Source organism: Pezoporus flaviventris, unplaced genomic scaffold (genome assembly GCF_033815535.1).
Source record: "Pezoporus flaviventris isolate CSIRO_AGI_PZ_B2104156 unplaced genomic scaffold, CSIRO_AGI_Pfla_v1 ptg000031l, whole genome shotgun sequence".
Taxonomy (NCBI): Eukaryota; Metazoa; Chordata; class Aves; order Psittaciformes; family Psittacidae; genus Pezoporus; species Pezoporus flaviventris.
Window position 1 is genome coordinate 35146454 of NW_026892579.1, and position 20197 is coordinate 35166650.

The 20197-nt window shown below is 39.7% G+C and overlaps 1 long non-coding RNA gene across 1 annotated transcript; it reads right to left on the reverse strand.

Annotated features, from left to right (window-relative positions):
• Window positions 1–12278: 12278 nt before the first annotated feature.
• Window positions 12279–14082, reverse strand: LOC133273447 (uncharacterized). The gene is made up of 2 exons (XR_009744807.1): window positions 13299–14082; window positions 12279–12427 (listed from the first exon to the last, which is right to left on the reverse strand). It is a non-coding gene; the product is annotated as an uncharacterized LOC133273447 (long non-coding RNA).
• Between the last annotated feature and the right edge of the window lie 6115 nt (window positions 14083–20197).

Here is a 20197-nt window from a genome sequence, read left to right on the forward strand (position 1 = left end):
CCATCCAACCAGATAAGATTTTCATTCAGGTTTCTACTATATCTCAATTATTGCAACATCATAATATCTAATACATTAGTGACATATTTGCTCTTCTATAGCCTTCCTCAGTCAGCCAAAAATGAAAGTCTCTATTAGCTGCTTTTCATGTTTTCTAAAGCAATCACTAACTTACTTTGTCCTGTGATGCCTCCATCTCACCTTACCAAGATCCCCCAGAAACACCATCAGACTTGCCCTGCTGCTCATAAGATGCCTCATGAGTGCTGCCCCAGGCACAAACAGGTGAGCCGGGATTAACAGCAGCAGAGTATCTGCAGCTGCAGTGCTGAGTCCTTGAAGGCCTCAGAACTGACTGGGACAACCTGGCTTTCTGTCCTGTTTGCAGAGCACATAGAGCAGCCGAGTCCAGCCTTGTGGATGGATGCTTAGGCATTGTTATAGTGCAAAAAAAATAGCTACTATTAATAATTAGATTGGATATAAGGAGGAAATTCTTTCCTGTTAAGGTGGTGAGGCACTGGAATGGGTTGCCCAGGGAGGTTGTGAATGTTCCATCCCTGGCAGTGTTCAAGACCAGGTTGGACGAGGCCTTGGGTGAGATGGTTTAGTGTGAAGTGTCCCTGCCCATGGCAGACGGGGTGGAACCTGATGATCTTAAGGTCCTTTCCAACCCTAACTATTCTATGATTCTATGATTCTAATTATAGTGTCCCAAGGGAATCATGGAATGAGAGCAGTAAGCAGTCATGCTTTGTGTATACTCTTGCAGTGATGATGTTTACAGTAAATCCACACCTATGTATGTGATGAGCTTTGATTTCCAATGATTTTCTCCATGCCTGCTTCTTCCCAGTTATTTGTTGTACTGTATTATTCCCATTTGATACAGAAATAATACAAGAATTATGTTATACTGCTCTAATTTTGTCCACCTAGCTGGTCTTTGCTCCAGTGGTGCCAAATAAACACAACCAGAGGTAGTTGTATTACTGGTGAGGGATAAGGAAGAAAAGTTTAAAGAGAGCTAAACTTGTGTCATCCCAGTGTGCTGAACAGAGCACTGAAGTTGTCAAGACAGTTTAGGTTCAGGTATGATTTAATGTACCCTGCAGAAAGTTACTTGATAACTTGACCTTGAGAATACACCCTCAGACTCTGGTGTTTTCTGGCAGAGAAGCCAATGCTGTTTGGATAAGAGGGGGACTGTAGCAGCAACAGCAACAGCAACCTGGATTTAGTGGTAAATCATGTTTCCGGTTTAGAGCCTCTTCAGTAAGCACAAACCCTATGAGAGTTTTTTGGCTACATTTCCTTCATACTTTAAATTCTCTTCTCACTCTTCATTTTAAACAGAATCTCTTCTGTACTTGGGAGAGTTTTAATGTTTGCAAGTATTTTTCATTTTTATAAGGAAAAAGCCACTTGGCTAACTAACACATTTTGTGCCAAAAAAGTCACTCCTTCTGGGCTGCTTCTGGAGTCCAAGGAAATGCTAGACGTCAGCAAGTGTAGATCATACCTGAGTATTGCATAATTTATGGTACTGCAATGTAAAGGCAATGATGATCAAAAATATCACCTGTCATACCTACCTTTGAAAATCCTCTCCATAGGCCTACGGCTCATCAAAAGCAGCATTTTAACTCAAATTCTTGATACGGAGGGGAGTTTTCTGCAGAAAATATATAGAAAATATACAGATGTAATTCCACAGAGAATATAATTAAACCAGGAAAGCATAACAAGCTTTTTAAAAAAGAAATGTTATCAGGAAAGACCAAGGATTAGCTGCTGGATAAAAGAATGTTTGAAAACACAGTTGAAAAAGCAACTAATAATGAACATGCACGGCTACGTGTAGCCGTCACACTTCTGAGCAATGAAAAGGTTTAAATGTTTAATCAACATTTTTAATAATGCAGGCACTCCTCCATCCATTTTCTGTATTCCTTGTTTGGAGAGCGCAAGGATACAGTATCTCTGCAGCTATGGAGTAGCAGTGCCAAGTCACAGTCTCATGAGCAGCAGCAGCGTGGTTACCCACACTGCTGATTTGTGGGAACAGTCTCTGACATAATCTTGGTCTGCATCAACCAGAAATCTCCTAAATTATTTTCAGGGGTGTTATCACAGGCTGGGGGGATGCTACCAAACAGCAGCTTGCATGTGCTCATAGTGCTTTGGAGAGAGCAGAAAGTATGAGCACAGGTTGCTCCATATCAGTTGGCTTCAGTGCTGGAGCGTGGTCCCAGCATCTTTGTGTTGGGACAGGGCAGAAAACACTATCATATAACACTACCCAGCTGCTGATCTCCACTGCTCCAGCCTTGGTGGCTTTTACGGGACCAGGCGCCTCTGAGATAGCAAAGAGCACAAAGTGTGGACGAGCTGCAGTGGGAAAGTAATTTCATACAAGATAGATGAAGGGTTGGATTTCCAGAAGCACTGAAGGAACAGGAGTTTTCCCTCTTGGTTGAGAAGCTGTTGGGACGGGCCCCAAGTCACCTCCTGTAAACACAAGCCACCTGACAGGTCTGACAGAGTGCAGGAGCAAACCCAGCCATCAGCTAGCATTGGTGCTCAAGCAGCTCAGCGTGCTCTAGCTTTCCTAATTTTCAACATGTGATTATTTCACCGCCGAAATGAAAGGACGAAATGCGAAAGAAAGTTAAAAAATTGAAAGCTGCAATTTTCCAGCTAGCGGGAATACATGGTGTCTCCAGAACTAAAACTGCTCATCTGTTGCAAATCGCCTTGGTTTATGTTTAAACCAGCCGTGGTATTTAGTGACATCTAGGGACTATCTTCGAGTATTGCATTCCCTGGTAACCGTGTATCTCGCTGTCTCTCCAAACGGAGAGAGGTTTGAACTCTAAGCCACTACTTCTATCCCTGGTGGTAAATACTGAACTCCGCGGAAGGGCACTTAAGTGACTGGGAAATGCAATAGGTCACGATCTGTGGAAACAGATAAATGCTGATGCACTACGTTGTTTCCAATGGAACATGATTCTGAGTTACTTAGATACTGCAGATTTTTACCAGAATCGGAAATTTTTGTCATAACTCTGCTTACACCCTTTTCCTCCTATGAAATTACATGCTGTTCACCACTTGTATTTTCCAAACAGCGCCATGGTGGCACTCTGATGAAGGCTGCACTGGCAACCTTTTCACTGAGATGAACATAAAAGTAAATTACTTCTCACAAAAAGCTAAAACTCTGTGGCTGATGAGTTATTATTTTCTAAAGTTAAACCTGCTACCAGAATTTGGACCTGCAGGGGCATGCTGCTGGGCTAAAAATTCATATCCAAATATTTGTTTACTGTGCATTCCTATGAAGAGTCACTATTGCCTTCCCCTTCAGTTCAGAAATGAAGACTATGAAATATAATGGTCTTGAGACATTAGGTTTACATTTATTCCTGCAGTAAATAATAATCATTGTTTATTTTGTTATATGAGTTAGATGTTATTAACTTGGAAACTGTTGCTACATTATATACTGCTGGTGCAAGATTGTAAGGACTAATCAGCATTAAAACTACACAACAGTTTAAAAATTCAGAGTATTTCTAAGAAAGAGTGCTGGTGTGTTTCTGTGTTTTCTGTGGGCAAAATAAAGACCAGAACCCCTTAAATTTAACCCCAGTGTTACTGGGGTTTTTGTTATATGCCTGCAAGGATGTTGTTTATCCTCTTTTTCTCATGCTGCTCCCATCAACACTGGTGTCAGGACACACGAGCCATGCAATGCAGCTCAGAGAAGAGCAGAGCAGCTACCTGCTCAAACCCTGCACTTCTGCAGGCTGAGGCAGTGTGTCCTGTGGCAGTGTTGGTGATGGCATCTGTCCCTTGGTGTCTGTAGATAGCCAGGCATCCCCCACGAGCAGTGTCCCATCCTGGATGCAAGTGATGGCCCAGCCTCTGCTGGGTTTGCCTTGGGCTGTGCTCACCCCTCCACAAGGCACTATGGTCAGGGAGAGACTTATTTACTAAATACAAATAAGGGGTGGTGCAGGCAGAGTGTGCTAGATCACATTTTAGAGTATCTAAGTTATGAAATAACTTAAAGCGTTACTAAGAAACAATATTCTTGTTGATGCACTTCTTATTTGCATGTATTCAACAAGTATAAGTCACAAACATCAGTTTCTTCTTAATCAGCATTTCTCCTTTTTCAATCCCATTTTGGCGAGTTGGGGAAGCTGGTTTTAATTCACTTTACCCTTTGAGACCCCTGCCATTGGTATTGCAAGGCATCAGCCCCTGAGGAAGCTACTGCTGAGCTGGAGGACCAGGTCTGACCATCATGTAACCTACAGCCTTGTACTGCACCACCAGCTATTCCTGGTGGCATGGGAGGAACTATGTTGGATATTTCAGGACAAGAGGGAAGGGCTAGCACCAAGCTGCTTGTCCTGAGGAGTGGGGGCTCCTGGGTGTCCCAGCTGTGCTTGTCTGGGAGTGCAGCAGCAGCAGTTCATGGGCAGCACAGGAGTTGGGGCCATCAGTCCCTTCCTTAAACACACTGCTGTGGGAGCCAATGTGAATAGGGCAAGATACGGCCCAAACTAAGACATGTCTACTAAAAAATCCTCCTTTTCTCCCACTCATACCAACTTGGGATTAGAGAAATTAATGCAAAATCCAGAGACCTTTGTTCATGCCATTCTGCACAAAGAAAATACTCTGGAGGTTTAGATCTCACAACAGGATTCTTTCAAACTTGGGATCACAGAACCAGATGTGCTGTAAAAGCAAACGAGTCCATGTTGGTGGGCTCAACAGTGGATGAGCCATTGTGACATTGTGGGAACTTGCACTGTCACAGTAATTGTGTTGCCAGCACCTGTGATTTCTGGTAACTGTACCAGAGGCTCTTCCTGAGCGGAAGTCTGCTAGTTAAATAGAAAGAAGGGCAAGAAGAGGCACAAAAGGTCCTTGTATTCCAAAGTTCCAGATTAGGCTTTATGTAAGGGCACTAGATCCCATCTCTATCCCCCTTCCCAAACTTAGTGAGGGATGTCAGAGCATCTCAGTGGTTCTCAGCTGTCTTAGCCATGGAAGAGTCTCCTCCAGTACATGATTTGGGTATGTGGTGGGCAGCATTTTCTCTGGCTATCAGAGGAGCTCAGCTGGATGATATGTAGCTCTGGTACCTCAATCTCCAAACACATGGTGTGAATTTCAACCTACATTGCGGGTGTGGCAATCTCAATAACCAGCTCTGCTGACAATTCCTTTCTCAGTAAGAGGTTACATACCAAGGAGTGGTGGTGGGTGACATGCTTACTTGTTTATTTGCTTTATTTTTAAACTTGGATGTGTTTTTTTTAAGTGTTGCCTGTAACACTACACGGCTGGGAGGGATCCCAGTGCCTTTCATTCCTTGAGGTTTTCGGATGTGTAGTTACTCTGCTGGTCTCTGGAAAGCATTTACTACACATGCTTATGACCAGGGAGCCATTCGTGCTATTGCAAACATATTGCTGACTAAATAACCCTGCTCTATTTTGAATTTCGTATTGCACATCTTCTCAGGGATACCCCGGCTTTCAGTGCGCACCAGGCAGACCGTGGTGATGCTGCCTGCTCCTGGACTGCTCAGCTAAGCACCACGGGTCCGGGCAGTTGTGCACCAAGTTTATTCTCCTGCTGCTCCACTGAGAGCAGTGATAGCCGCACACAAGGATGTGGCTTCTGTACATTGCTGAGCAAAGAAAGCAGCTTGTGCCTGGTTGACCTTGGATGTAGGTGGAGAGGGCATGAGGCTGTCACCGCAACTCCACATGCCTTTGCCCTGCTGTTCAGTGGTCACCTGAGGTTCCAGTTCTTCTCCCTTCTGCCATCTGCTTCATACAGGCTTTTCTCATGTTAATTACTAACTTAGTTATTTGCTTATGAATAGGATCAATTATATTTCTCCCTGGAGAAATCAAGTGCTCCCCATCTGAGGTTCCTTCAGAGAGAAACCTGTGTCCAGGCTTGACAGAAATAATTGCCTTTGCCCCAGTGAAATGACAAAGAGATAAGCAATCTCTATGGCCTGGCAGTTTAGCGAATCTATAGTCTCTTCCTAACAGCTGGATTAGATGCTTTGTGTTCCCAGGCTCTGAGGTAGTTTCCATGTCTCAGAGAATACAAATAATTGCTAAGAGCAAACCATGCTATCACAGTTGTCATATATCTCTTGGTTGAGTTATCAGCAATAACTTATCTGTTATCCAAGGTTTATTGTTTTGGCACCTTTGGGAAACATATGCGAAGCACAATGAATACAAATTATGTTCCATTTTGACAGTATTTTAAGATTTATGGAGAAACTAAAGAGAAAAAAGAACCACTTTGCATGTAGAAAGGATGGGAAAACTATTGATTCAAAAAACACTTGAATGTTCTTGGTCTGGTAAGACAATGTGAGCTTAACTTCAGATCCATGGAATAGTGCCAGTGACCTGAAAAGAGTCAGGGATTTTTAAACAGCTTCATGGAAGTCATTGGAGTGCTGGGAGGGAAATGTTTTTGATTTCCAAAGTCACAGGTAGACTGAACTGACGGACAATGCTTTTGAAAACCTGCCTGCAATTTGTACTGTTTAGAATCAGTTACCAGTCACAAGGAAGTCTTTTCTACTTGGTTTTCAGAGAAAAATGTTTGCTGTCAGAATAGGGGGAACAGCTAAAACACAGGGAAGCCTGATTACACCATGAAGCTCTGTTCAGCCCAGACAACATGAAACTATAACACCACTGCCATTTTCCCTGAAAAACATTTGAGTTTTAGTCTCTCTTGAACAAATTCTTAATTTCATCCTAGGTCTTATAATAGACCTCTAATCACTGAGGTGATTCCCAGAGCATGGAAGTGAGTGACCTAATTCCTTATAAACTTTATTCAGCCCACCTGAGTCCTAGGCAAAGATTTCAACTTTTAATCAGATAGAAAATACTTTGTGGCAGTAGGTGTTTCTGTTTCCCCAACACAGGATGAGGACAAGTTGGCTTTCAGTCTTGCCCCTGGCTGTCCGCTCAGCTAAAGGTGTTGTTATCATCTCTGATGAGAGCACAAGTCTGCATCCTCAGGAAGACACATCTTACCATTACATTGTTGCTCCACTAAATGTCACCTAGAATACCAGGTGGGTGCATTTTGATGAATTAAAATCTGATTACAACTGGAAAATGCCACTGTCATAAAACCTAGACAGTTTGAATCAAATTAAATGGCTTTGGGTTGGATTAATGCCTAGTTTGAGTAGTGTTTTTTTAAACATATGACAATATTTCCACCTTCAAATTAGTAACTGTATTAGTCTGGCCATAAACTTTCATCAACCCAGATTTTAGAGGTCAGCCATTAAACCAAGTTATTAATTAAGCACTTAGGCATAATCTTTAGTTTCTAAAATAATGACAAAGTATTTATAATTCACAAAAAGAAGCCAAATGAAGAGAGGTTGATTAGGAAATTCTTAGAAAGAAACCTAAATCTGAAGAGACAAATGTCTTAACCTGGTGATTATCACAGAAAAACATAGCGAAAAATAACAAGTCTGTAAGTCAGAAAGGATACAAATTGAGAAGAATATCTACACTAACAGCTAACAGGCATGAAATATTCTTGTGCTAATAAGGCCTTAAACACATATACTTCAATTTCGTGTCCTCTTAAAAAATACTGATGATCAACAACAGGAAAAGTGACATTACAGATTTCCAACAGAACATGCAGAGAAGCACATGCATCACCAAGTATGGAACATCAGGTCCCGGGATAATCACTTCTCCAAAGGCTTTTTTACTGCATGAAACCAACAGTTTAGAAACACAAGACTAATGCTCCTTTGAAAAGAAATGATAACTGATGGTTCTTTTAATACACTACACAACCAGATCTTTGATCATCAGTGACAGAAGGTGCAAAAGTTTTCATTGCCTATAAAGGACAGTCTGAACAGCAAACATCAAACATCACATTACCTACTCAATGGCAGTTCTGTTTACAAGATTATTCCCATTATTTCCACTTTTTATAATCCTTAGGTATTATAGGAACTAACATCTAGGCTTATCTAGACTCCTATCCTCACGAAAGATTGGACCAGATAGTTTTTCAAATTCCTTTCCAACCTGGGCTGTTCGGTGATTCTATGATGCTATGAAAACATTGTTTGTTCATTTTTTTTTTTATACTTTAAGAAGTCCAGGTTATATATACTATTAAATAATGAAATTCCTCAAAAAAATATAAACATCCTGGTTGTGTGCCATTCAGCAAACTTCTACACAGATGAAACAAACAAGCAGCACCTGGGATAAATAGTTTTTCTTTGAGTCTGAGGTAGAAGAAAATCTGAATTGAAAAAAGGTCAAGAACGGATTGAGAAAAGCTGAGAACAGAACAACTGCTCTGAGTATATTTTATTTATTTTAAGGAATTAGACAATTTTGAAAGAAAAAAGGAGTGACAGAGGATTTTAGAAGAGCACAGATGATAAGGTCATTAGTTTCAGTAGAACAAAAAGAAAAAGATTTGTGGGAGAGAAAGCTTGATAGGAAGAAGTATTTCTATTGTCTATAAAACAAGTGGAATTATTAATTTTAGTTTTCAAGTTCAGCCTTTGAAGGGGAACAGGGTTGGTAGCTCAAAGTGTCTGCTTTATGAAATATATTCTCCCAATGCTAACCTGATGTTAATGTACATTAGTGTTGTGTTCACCTTGGTACACGCAGCTTGGTTAGTTTTGTCCTCACAGCACCCACCATTCTCTGCTTGATACCTGGATGAAGCATTTCACATTCAGAAAAGGACCAGTGAACTGTCTATACATTTCTTTGGCTCTGTTGGCAAGGGACAATTACTGTGATGGCTGCAGCGTGGTGTTGACTGGTTTTAACACTTAAAAGGCATCATTTGGCATATCTGTTAGGACCATAACAATCAAAATGAGAATAAGGTATTTAGTGTTTTATCTCAAAGTAAATCCAAATATTTTCAGGTCAGCATCTCACCTTGTATCAAGGCATTGCAAAGAGCATAAGGGAGGAGCCAGGATCTGTCCTTACATTCAGTTTGTTCTTGGAGAAGACAACAATTAATCAAAAAGCAAATCTTAATCTAAAACAACCCCATACATGGTCTCATTGTTTGTTTGTAGCCCTTTTCATCAACAGTTTTAGCTATAAAAGCTGCATGCCTACTCATGAAACTCCACACAATTTACACATCCCATAGAGACTGGGCTCCTGTTTAAATAACCAAATCTTTCTCTTTTTCCACTAAACAGCACTAAGGAGCTATGCTGACTTTGCTATAAATGGAAACCATGACGTATAAGACAATTACAGCCTTATATTTGAAGAAGAAGAGTTTCTCAGAGGGGAAAAACCCCAACCAAACACAAGTAGCATTGTTTCAGGTTAGGCTGTGCACTTCTGACACAAACACTGTCCATTTGCTTGTAAATATTATGAGAAAATCCTCCCTGTGATGCAAACACTATGATTATTAAGTACTTGAAGCCTTTTATTTACATATGTCTGCACCAGGTATTTTTTCGAGTCTTTTTCACACCTCTACTTCCATTAAACTGTGGTCTCAATTAACTCTCCTTAATTTTAGGCTATGAACTGAATTAAGACACTGTGAGGCCCCTCTAACTGTCCTACAGTCATGTCTGTTTCCTTATGAGGCCATGGAGTGCTCTTGGATGCCTCAGGCACAAGCTCAAGCAAAGCTGGATGACTGGTTTAGTGCTGAAGTTATAGAGGGAGAAGGGACAGGGGGGATTTCCTCTCTTCTACACAAAACTTTTAAGACTCTTGATTAACTCTGTAGTTGAAAGCAGGCAGTATTTTCCTTCTTTAGACAATTAAAGTAAAAGATTTCAAGTGACCATGGAGGAACAATATATGCATAACTCTTTTTCTTCATTACCTCTCTAAAACACAGACTCCTGATGGATTCCTGATGGAATGGAACTTGGAATGGGGAGGAAGGGGAGAAATTTAAATGCACAGGGGATTCTAAAGAGTTTTTATGTTCACTGTAACTTGACTCTCTTCAAGTTAAGCAAAAGATGGCAAAGCTATAATCTAGTGTTGAATGGGTCCACATACCAGCCTGCAAACTCGCAACCTTCGTTCAGGCTATGAATCAGATTGCGAAAGCTGATGTTCACATAACTAAACATTCTCCAAGCCAAATGCCATCCCTGGCTGCTGCCTGCCTCAGCTTGCTGTGCTGGAGGGGATATTCATAGCACTGACCCCAGGAGGGGCTTGGAGGAACCCAGCAGCTGAGGAATACCAATACAATTTCATAGCATGAAATGCAATGTTCTTGCCATATCCCTTTGAAAGGAGAGAACAATAGGGAATTTCTGTAATAGTGGGTCCATTACCTTCATTCTCTGTGGCCTGCATTTCCTTCTACTTATAAAAATGAGCAGAGAGTAGAATAGCAGTAGAGCATTACAATAGCTTGACTTCTGGGATGGGTGGATTTGTGTCTCCTTGCCCAGAATCTCACATTCTGGGTACGGTGTAAGCAGTGCCTACAGTGCCCTCTGCGCTCAAATGTGGTCCTGAGGCTTTGGTGCTCCCCTGTATCTGTTGTTCCTGCATACTCCCAAATGTTGTGATGCTCTTTGTTCAGTTCCTTTGTCCTTGTGAGGGGGCAGGATGCAGAAACTCAGGGCACAGCTGAATGCCTGAACTGTGATTTAAACTGAGGTCATTTGAGTTAGAGCTAGGTAAACAAACTGGCTGAGCCTGTTAATAGGTCTTTTAAATGTTTATTTACTGCATTCCAGTGGTGTGGCTTACACATTATCAAAACTACTTTTGTCAAAAGCAAGAAGAAAAGAAAACCTTTCTCCTCTGCACCAAGAGTCTGGAAGCCAAGTTTCTGTCTGGAACGATCTTGAAGGGCTGATTTGCACACATCCAGAAATACAGGTTTAGAAAGAAGAGCAGTGTCCCAATGCCATATATACAAGCAAGGATTGCTACATTGCCTGAAAAAGCAGAAACACAACACACAACGTCCTCTAGAGGATGTTAATAATAAGTTTTTAATCTGTTCAGTTTGAAGTAGTTTGTAAATGAAAAGGAGTGAGGGAGATCTATTACTTTACTAGCTATCAAGGTTTCCTGCCTAAAAACTACTTTCATAAGATTTTTGTTAGGGTTTGCATATCCTTACAAGTGTAACTGTTTTTCTCCCCAAAATGCAGTCTTTGGGTAGCAATATCACACAATTTCATGAGATGGTGTATGTGAACATAAATTCAGAATTGAATTTTCCCATGCTGAGAAACTTCTAAAATGAAGTGGTTCATCACTTTTCAATGGGAATATTTGATAGAAAATGGGGAGAGCTGAATTATGGATATGAACATTATTGTATACAATAAGGCAGACAGTCTTCAATAGTTCACCATGGTTCAGCCAGAGGGATCAAATGATCCCAGGACACTGAGAGAACTGGCACGTGGAGCTGGAAGTCTGGTAGAAACTGTTATAAATACACCCATCACACTGACTGTGGTAGCTTTTGACTAGAGAATAATAAACTTACTAGCTATATTTAATGAAAGAAAAACACAAACCAGGCATCTACAGATCTATTTGTCAGTATTCATGAATTCAGAACAATTTTGAAGAAAAACATAAATAAAGACATGGAAGAAGTGCAACAATACTTACCAAATATGGATAACGCAAGGCTTATCTGGCAGCTTTTGTGATAAACTGTTCCTGGGTAAGGGTGATGAACCAGATATAAACTGTCCAGACTTGTCTAGAACACTTGCAGTAACCTTTGATTATGTTCTACATGAGAACTGAACTGAGATGGACAAGATGTATAAAATTGAAAGTGATCGTCAGAACAGAAATACTAGGGAGAAAGTGAGGTGTTGCTTCAACCTAAAAAGGGCTTTTTTTTGACAGAGAATGGTCACGAGATGTTGCTGATTTAATAGTTTTATTGATGGTCTTCCCTCAAAATGGGTCCTTAAAAAAATTGCTAGAAAAGAACACTAAGAAGCATTCAAGCATAGAGGAGGGTCAGGATCTGGATAATCTTGAGACTTGGGTTTGTAGAAATAGGGTGAGAGTTAACAGCACAAAGTGGAACTTAGAGCACCAGGGGACTGTGAATCAGCTTCAGAAGTAATGTCTTTTAAAGATTAAGCAGTGGACGGTCCACAGTGTTCTGATGACAAAGTATAAACTGGCTTTAAAAGCCCAAAGGTGTGTTTTAGCTCTTGCCAAACTCTTCTCAAAAATGTAGTTTTACTGAATAAGCTTGTGTTTCATGATACATTTACCTGCTATTTGGCTTTCCTTCTTCAGCACTGTATTTTTCTGTTTCTCAGCTTCTGAGTGTTTTGAAGCTATTCTCATGACAATTACTGGGAAGGAAAATGGAAATGATAAAGAAATAAAAGGAAGATCTTCTGCCTTTCAAGCTAGCAACAAAATAAGTAGCATGCTCAGTGAATTTGCTTTTGGCAGGATTAGGCAAAAGGGAGAAGAGAAGGACCTTTTTTAAGAGGTAAGGCAGATGTTTGCTAGAAAAAGTAGCTCCTACACAGGGTTTCAGGCAGCTTGATGGGGTCACACATTTTCACCGACGCACAAAAAGAAAACCTCAACATGGACCTGTAACACAGTTATTAAATAGGGTGCCAATAAGCACATTCGACGTGCAGATGGGCCTAACCAGCAGCTTGTGCAGGGTGAGACTGAGGGAGGGGGGGAATGATCTTGCCACGTTGTCCAGCTCTCATGGAACACAGTTCCTGGACCTCACTTGTGGGAAAACTAGTTTCTGGGGGTACCCGCAGGCAGTCAGGAGGATTACATTAATCAGTGCAGGTGCAAGGGACGAGATCTGGGTAGCTTATTGAAGAACAAGCTTGGGGAGAATCAAGGGAGTGTGTTTTCTTCTGGTGGGGATTTTTTCAGGGCAACCTGCCAAGCATTTCAGCAGCTAATTATATTGGTAGTTTATTTTTTGAAGTGTGTATAAGTGATCCAAAAAGAGGGAGGTTTGATTCTTCCACTTGACATGTGCCAAATATAATTGGAATGATCACACACTGGTCAATCTGTGAACAAATTGGATTTGCAATTTTGGCAATCACCCGGCTTTTGAAAGGCCCTCTGGAAATCAGGATGGTTTGTTTCATGCAAAGCTGGCAGTTTGTGCACAAAAAAAAAAAAGAATAGAAAAATAAGCACTTTCTTGCTAAACAAATAAGATCAAGGATGAAATCTTACTCTTTTGAAGTTGATGGCAGAATTCCCATTGGCCATGATTTCACCCCAAATCTTTCAACAGTGAACCTTATAGTGCCTAGGAGATCTGCAGAAAAAACCCTGTGAAAAGTAATCTGATAAAGTTATCTTTTCTCCTTGCAAACATTCCCAACTGTAAACACTCTGCATGGTGAAGCTGACATTGTCCTACCTGTAAAAAAAACATAATTTATAGAAATTAGGAAGCGAAGGAAGTCATTATTCTTTAAGTCAATAACACAACGGCAGGAGAAATGTCTAAAAGTACTTAAAACAAAGGCTGAGTACTTTTTCTGTCCTTTCTTTGATATTCTTTTCTTGTCCATCTGCTCCTTTAACTTTGGCAGCCTGTCATTCTGAAAGACTGGTTTAAGGTCAGCTGTTTCTAGTAATTTCCTTGCTTGTACTCCTTATGCACTCTTCTGGATTGTTTTTATCCTTTCTGTTTTCAAAGTTTGTGGGGCTTACTTTTTAAAAACCTGGAAGGAGAAATCAGAAATAAGTAACAATTTCTTGTTATGAATTTTGTCTATTTCTCCTTAAAAAAATAAAAAACTTACAATTTCCCCAATATCTTAATTAGAGATGAAAAATCTACAAGACTAGAAAACTCTTATTTTTTATTTTTTAAAACGATTTCATTTAGGCCCTCATTCAGCAAAGAAACTTAATTCTCTGTTAAATGTAAGCATTCATTAAAGTCTAGTGTGACTTAAGTACATTAAATGTATTTTTCAAAAGAAATGGAATATATCTTTCACCTATACAGCATTTTAGATTGCTACTGCAACTATCCATAACCTTGACCCTAGGTTCTCCTACTGTTTGCTTGGTTCTTTGACTCCAGTGGGAGCAAGATACATTTCTTTAGTTACTTTTCTTTGTCAGATGTTAGTTGTTAGAACTCAGGACAAAATCCAAACTTCAAGAGAGGTCATTTAAACTTTTCTCACTGATAGATATTTGTGTTTGTGACAAAGAGCAAAACCTCAACAATTACTTAGCCATGCTAAAAAATGGCATTTACACATGGTATGCTCAAAGCAAAGAAAATATACAAGTGTTTGTTCAAAGAAAATAAAAGGAATCCAAACAAAAAAATGCTGTTTTAAATGCAACGTATTTATACATTGACAATACAGACAAGGAGGACGCAAGATTCCTTTCTAATTCAGACTTTCAATTTCAATGATTGCAAGTTTTTGTCAATGCAACACTAGATAAAAATGCTTTCAAAACTGTTTACTAACACAGCTGGCTAGCAAGAAGCTCTATCTGTCAAAAGCCAAGTTAGCTATTACTCTGCTGGCTACCACTGACAACAGCTTAGACCGATAGAGAGCAAGGCTCCCACTGAAATGAACTGAGGCATCAGAATTCAGCAATTTTGAATGGCAGCCAAACTATACTCAATATTTGCTTCCTTCATAAGACTTTATCTCTTCTGTATATTATTTCCTTGGTAAATTTTATTCCCTAATGTGAAGTACAGATACACAGTTAATGGCTAGGTAAACACAAAAATTCAAAAGCAAATTAAAATCTATGGAGCTCATACCAATGTTAGCATTTTAACATCACATAAATGTGCAGAAAGGACTATCAGATCATGTAAGCAAATGAATTGTGTTAATTTTCTGTAGTGACAGAACCATCTGAGATGTCAAGATACTCTTTGTGCTTCTCTTCCCAAGAAAATGTCTGCGTAGGTAGGTGTGGCCCCTGCAATAATAGTAGTGATGTGACACAGAAGTATCTGAGAGGAAAAGTAACAATAATTGCCTTTTTCCCTCTCTTGCCTGTGTCCTAAATTTTTTATTGAGCTTTAAAGCGTAATTTTCTTTGAAAGGAACTGAACTGATATACCAGAAGAGAGTGTGTGTGTGAGGAATTCCAGGACAGGGAATGTGAAGACATCAGACTAAGACTTTCTACTTAGTTCTCAAATGTTTTGGAAATCACACACATTAGGGATAGGTGCACAAAGGCTGAAAGGAGAACTGCTTCTTTGGGATTACTACGGTCTATTGCTTACATATTTGCTCACTGCTGAACACTTTCTACTTACTGCTCATACCATTATCGTGGCACGCTCACCTCGGCCAGCACTCAGAGCTGCTATTAATAATACACAGGAGGGAAAGTTTTGCTATCAAACATTACAAACATCCTTGCTTGCAACATCACTTTTCTTGACAGGGCTTCCAAGTTTTGACCATGTTTCTGGCTTAGTAGAACACTTTACAGATTTCTGTGTAATCCCTGCGTGTGGGGGCCTTGCTAATGTTTGTGTTGTGCTAATTTTATGCTTTTGGCTTTATGGGAAGAGGATAAGGAGAAACAAAAGGATGTTTAGTATCACTGGTAACTCAACAGAACAACAGACATCTCTTCCATTTATCTTTAGTTTATGAGAGCACATGGACTGTTCTTCCTCCTAAAAGACAACTCCCAAAATAAAATGAGGCTGACACATCAGCCACAAAATATCTGTGGTTAATTGGTGATGCAAATCTTCTGATACAATCCTTTTTCACTCTCTGTTCTACAGCTTCTTCCCAAGCTTTCTCTTCCTTTCCCAACCTCTCATTTTCTCACAAATTCCAGTGTTCTCTGGCAGTGGTACTGCAGCTACTCTTTACTGAAGCAGACTGGTAAAACCACCTCAGCTGGTTGGATACTTATTTATCCTCTCTATTTATTTGGAATCACAGGATCTTCTTCCAGGAGTGACATATCCCTTTCTCCTTTCCCTTTGTCCCTCACAAGTCGGGCATTGACTCCTCCTGCTCCATACGCATGATGGAACTGGTATCTGGGCAGTAGTGTCTTCTATGTCACATAAATGCTTATCAAGAAGCCTTGATCAGCTTCTCATGTTGTCCAAATGAAATTAATTTGATTTAGAACATTTAAAATATTAGAAAGAAAACCCAAGAGGTAAGAAGATGGTAAACATAGTTACTCTTGAGCTAATGTAGAGCCCACTGCTGCTCTTGCTGACACTGATGTTATATTTAATCTATGATTTGCCTGGGGCTGTGACCACTGTAATTCTGTGAATGTTGGTACATTAGCCCACAGCTCTGTAAATGAATGTTTTTCACTTTACCCCAACCTCTTCAAGTCTGTTCAGTGAGGCAGCTCATTTATTATAAGAATGTCCTTAGGCATTCAGTATGAAACTCTCTCAAGTTAATTTCTTATGACTTCAAGAGCAATTGGATCAAACCTTTTTAGCATATAAACTGTTTTAATCTAGTCTCTGATGATGTTTTTTTTTTTGTGTGTGTGTGGTTTTTTTTTTTATTTTTTTTTTTTTTGTTGGTTGGTTCATATTTTTTACATTCTGGCATTTACTAGAGGACTTGTAGGACCATAGTGGAAAAGCAGCAAAAAATTACCCTTTTCCTTATCTTTTTTTCATTTCTGCATGAGAACCTCTTATCCCATATTCATCGTTCATATGTTACTTCTACTTTCCTCAGATGTTTCAAGTTAGGATATGTAGCATCTGTATACTCTCACCAGCCGACAGCACCCAAACTTGCCAAACTAGAAGGTGCATTTGCTTAGCCTGGTCTCCCACTGGCTCTGGACCTAGAAAGCACAAACTAAGGCCATTTTTATGGTCTATTTGCTCTCAGATTGCTTTAGGGTAAGCCAGGAAGATGCTCAGGCAACAGTGCCTTTCTAAATGATATGGATACGTATGCAATAGACTCTTGCAGAGACTTGCACTCTGCTGTGAAGGAGAGCTGCTGCCCTCACCACTTTTACCCCACCATACTCCCACAGTACAGATACTTATTTTAAACTTTTTTCTTTCCCATGTTCCTGCTTCTTTTTGATAACATACATATAATTATGAAAATATAAAGGGGTCAAAGGTTTGCTTTTGGAGTGATGGCTGCCCAGGACAGCTGGGGTTTACCCAAGATGGCAAGTCTTCTCCAGGATACAGCTTTGATTACTTTGCAGACACATAGCAGCATTACAGCTAATTTGCTTTCGGTTTCTTTAACACCATAGAGGCCAAAGGAAGCTCAGCATATTACTGTGCTGTCCCCTAAAATAAGCTGCTAGTCCAAAAAAACTCCACACAAGCAGTAAGTTGAACCTTGCTGCCAAGTTACCAACATGGAGAATCTAACAAGAGTGGTTTTGAAATACACTTCCATCTTTTCAAATGTGCCTGTGTTTAGTTCCTTCCATGTATGAAGTGTTCTAAACACATGATATTCCTCACATTGCACATGGGGAACAATAAGCAGCAAGGCTGGCTCAACCAATAGATTGCATGCAGCAAGGGCCAGACTGGTGAGCTGGATGGGCACAAATGCCCAGCTTTTATCTCTCTGCTTGCTGCTTTGCCATTTTTCCAGCCTGGCAGCTTGGTCCCTGATCACTTCTGTTTGCAAAAAATGTGTGACCAAAACTTCAGCTTCTGGCCTAAGGAGATGGTGCTTTCTCTCATGCCCACTCTGAAGTGAAAGCTGCATGTAACACCTCAATTCAGGACTATAAAAGACAAGGTTGTCAGACTTTGAGAACAAACTTACTATTTTTACCCAGAGACTACATAATTTTAATAATAGAGGTTACTTAAATTTCTATGCTGACTTTAGAAATTCACTTTATTCTTACTTAAAGGGGGAATTTTTCTGTGCCAGTTCACTTGAACTCCTTGCTGATTGAGTGCACTAACCTGTCATCTATGGGACAAAATACACTTCTTATAATAGAAAGCAATATTATTTGGTTCTGTTCTGTTTCGGATTCATCGGGTAACATCAGTGAAGAAATTATACCCAGGCACTCAAAATCAGTCCTCCATCGTATCTGCACCCTGAGTTATATTTGGCTATATACAAGTAATCTGAAAGTCATGGGAAGTGAGCAGACCTTGAGAAAAAATATGGATACTCCAAATGCTGCTATCGCTGCTGTAAACTTTTTCATTGCTCTGGTATTTGGAGTACTCTCCACTGTTTAATTTGGGCTATTAACATTCCAAAAGAAAGCAGCAAGAACTCCACCATAAGTTTATCTTTCTTTGACTATCTTAACATGCACCCAAGTCTCTGTCTAGCTTTCTAAGAACCACACGGTACGGTTATATTTCAGAACCACATTTTCTATGCTGTCTGCTTTAGTCATTTTAGTGACACTGCCTAAGAGGCTCCCTGGGAGCACTTACCTCTTTCCAGTGACTATGTAGGGAGTTTGCTCATTTTTCTCTTCTGAATCAGAGTAAAAATAAATTTTTCAGTAGATTAAACCAAATGATGCCAATATGTCCACCAGTGTCAAGTTAAGAGTTTTGATCCTTTAAATCTTACTCATGAGAGAAAATCAGTGGTTCTGTTTGTGGAGTGGAAGACAAACTAAGCTATGTTATTAAAGATCATGGGACCAGGGCTTCAGAACATCTCTAGCTTTTGCTCCACTCAGCCTTAATATTCCCATGCTCAGCCCCCTCCCTCCATGGCTGTGCTTTAGCCAATTTCTAATATTCTCAGCACAATATAATCCTGAACTTCAAAGCAGGATTTTATTTTTTTACAGATGTAGTAAAAGAATGGTTATGAAAATAAACATTAGCTAATAATATAATAATGATGGAAAGGGCAAAATGCAATATAATCCAATCAACAAGGTTCAGTCTAAATATTTCTTCACCAAATACTACTCCTAGATACATACGCATGCAGAGACACACATAAAAACTGCTACACAGAATGTTCCCTTATCTTACCCAGTCCCTCCACTTTATTACCTAGTGATGCAGTAAAGCTTTTCGACATTAATTTAATAAATTAAATAAATACTTATAAAAAAGATACCCAATATCAGGACTCAGAATAATATTCTTTCTCTGCAACAACATTTTCAGCTGGCTTCAGTGTGTTTTCCTCTAACATTTAAATCTGACACGTCAGTGCATAGGGGATAGTTTGCATTTTTCTTACACAGACAATTACTAGACTGTTGTACTCTTAGTGGAAGAAAAGTAATGCCAGGTGAAGAAAAAAGGAAAGAAAGAACTACCACCACAAAGTGCACATTTACAGCTTTCTGTATCTCTGATGCACACATTGTACTGCAAGGATTTCAATCCCTTTTTATTTCAGTAAAGTTTCTTTGCTTGGAACAGCCATGAAATGCATATACACAAAGCTAAAAGCAATATGTATGAAAATTAGAGAAATACTGCAGGATGACAAAACTACTGGGAACTGTAGAAGAAAAGTCTCAAGGGGCTGGAACACGTGAAACATATTTGAAGAAAAATTAAATTTGCCTGATTTTTATTGAAATTATCCTTCAACTTTTTTTTTTTTGGGGGGGGAGGGGGGACAGAGGGTTGGGGCTGGGGGTGTGGGAAGTAAATGTAACCACTTCCTTTTTCAAAGAGTAAAAAAAATAGACAATTCTTGTGAAAGGGTGTATTTTGTGTAAAATTCCATTCTGCTGAAAAACTGACTTTTGGTAAAAACAAAAACCACAGCTGTGATTCAAAGAATCAGAGAAGACCACATACCAAGAAGAACACATTCCCCTTTCAGCACCCAGAAACTTACCTTTTGCTACCTGCAGAAAACTTTGAAGAATGAACAGAGTGCATCTATGGAAATTATGTATTTATTTAGATCTGTCAGAATTTTAAGGCTTCTCTGGTAATTCCATTACTCTGGTAATTCCATTAACCTTTACCTACCTCCTAGTCTACATTGTTCAGACACCTATTCTGGTTTCCATGACAGCTTATAAAACACTTTCATTAAAATCCAGAAAGGTATTCTCCATCTATCATGGAGGTGCACAACTTTCTTTAAAAACAACAGCCTAGGCTTTGCTAAGGAAGAATGTCTTTTTAT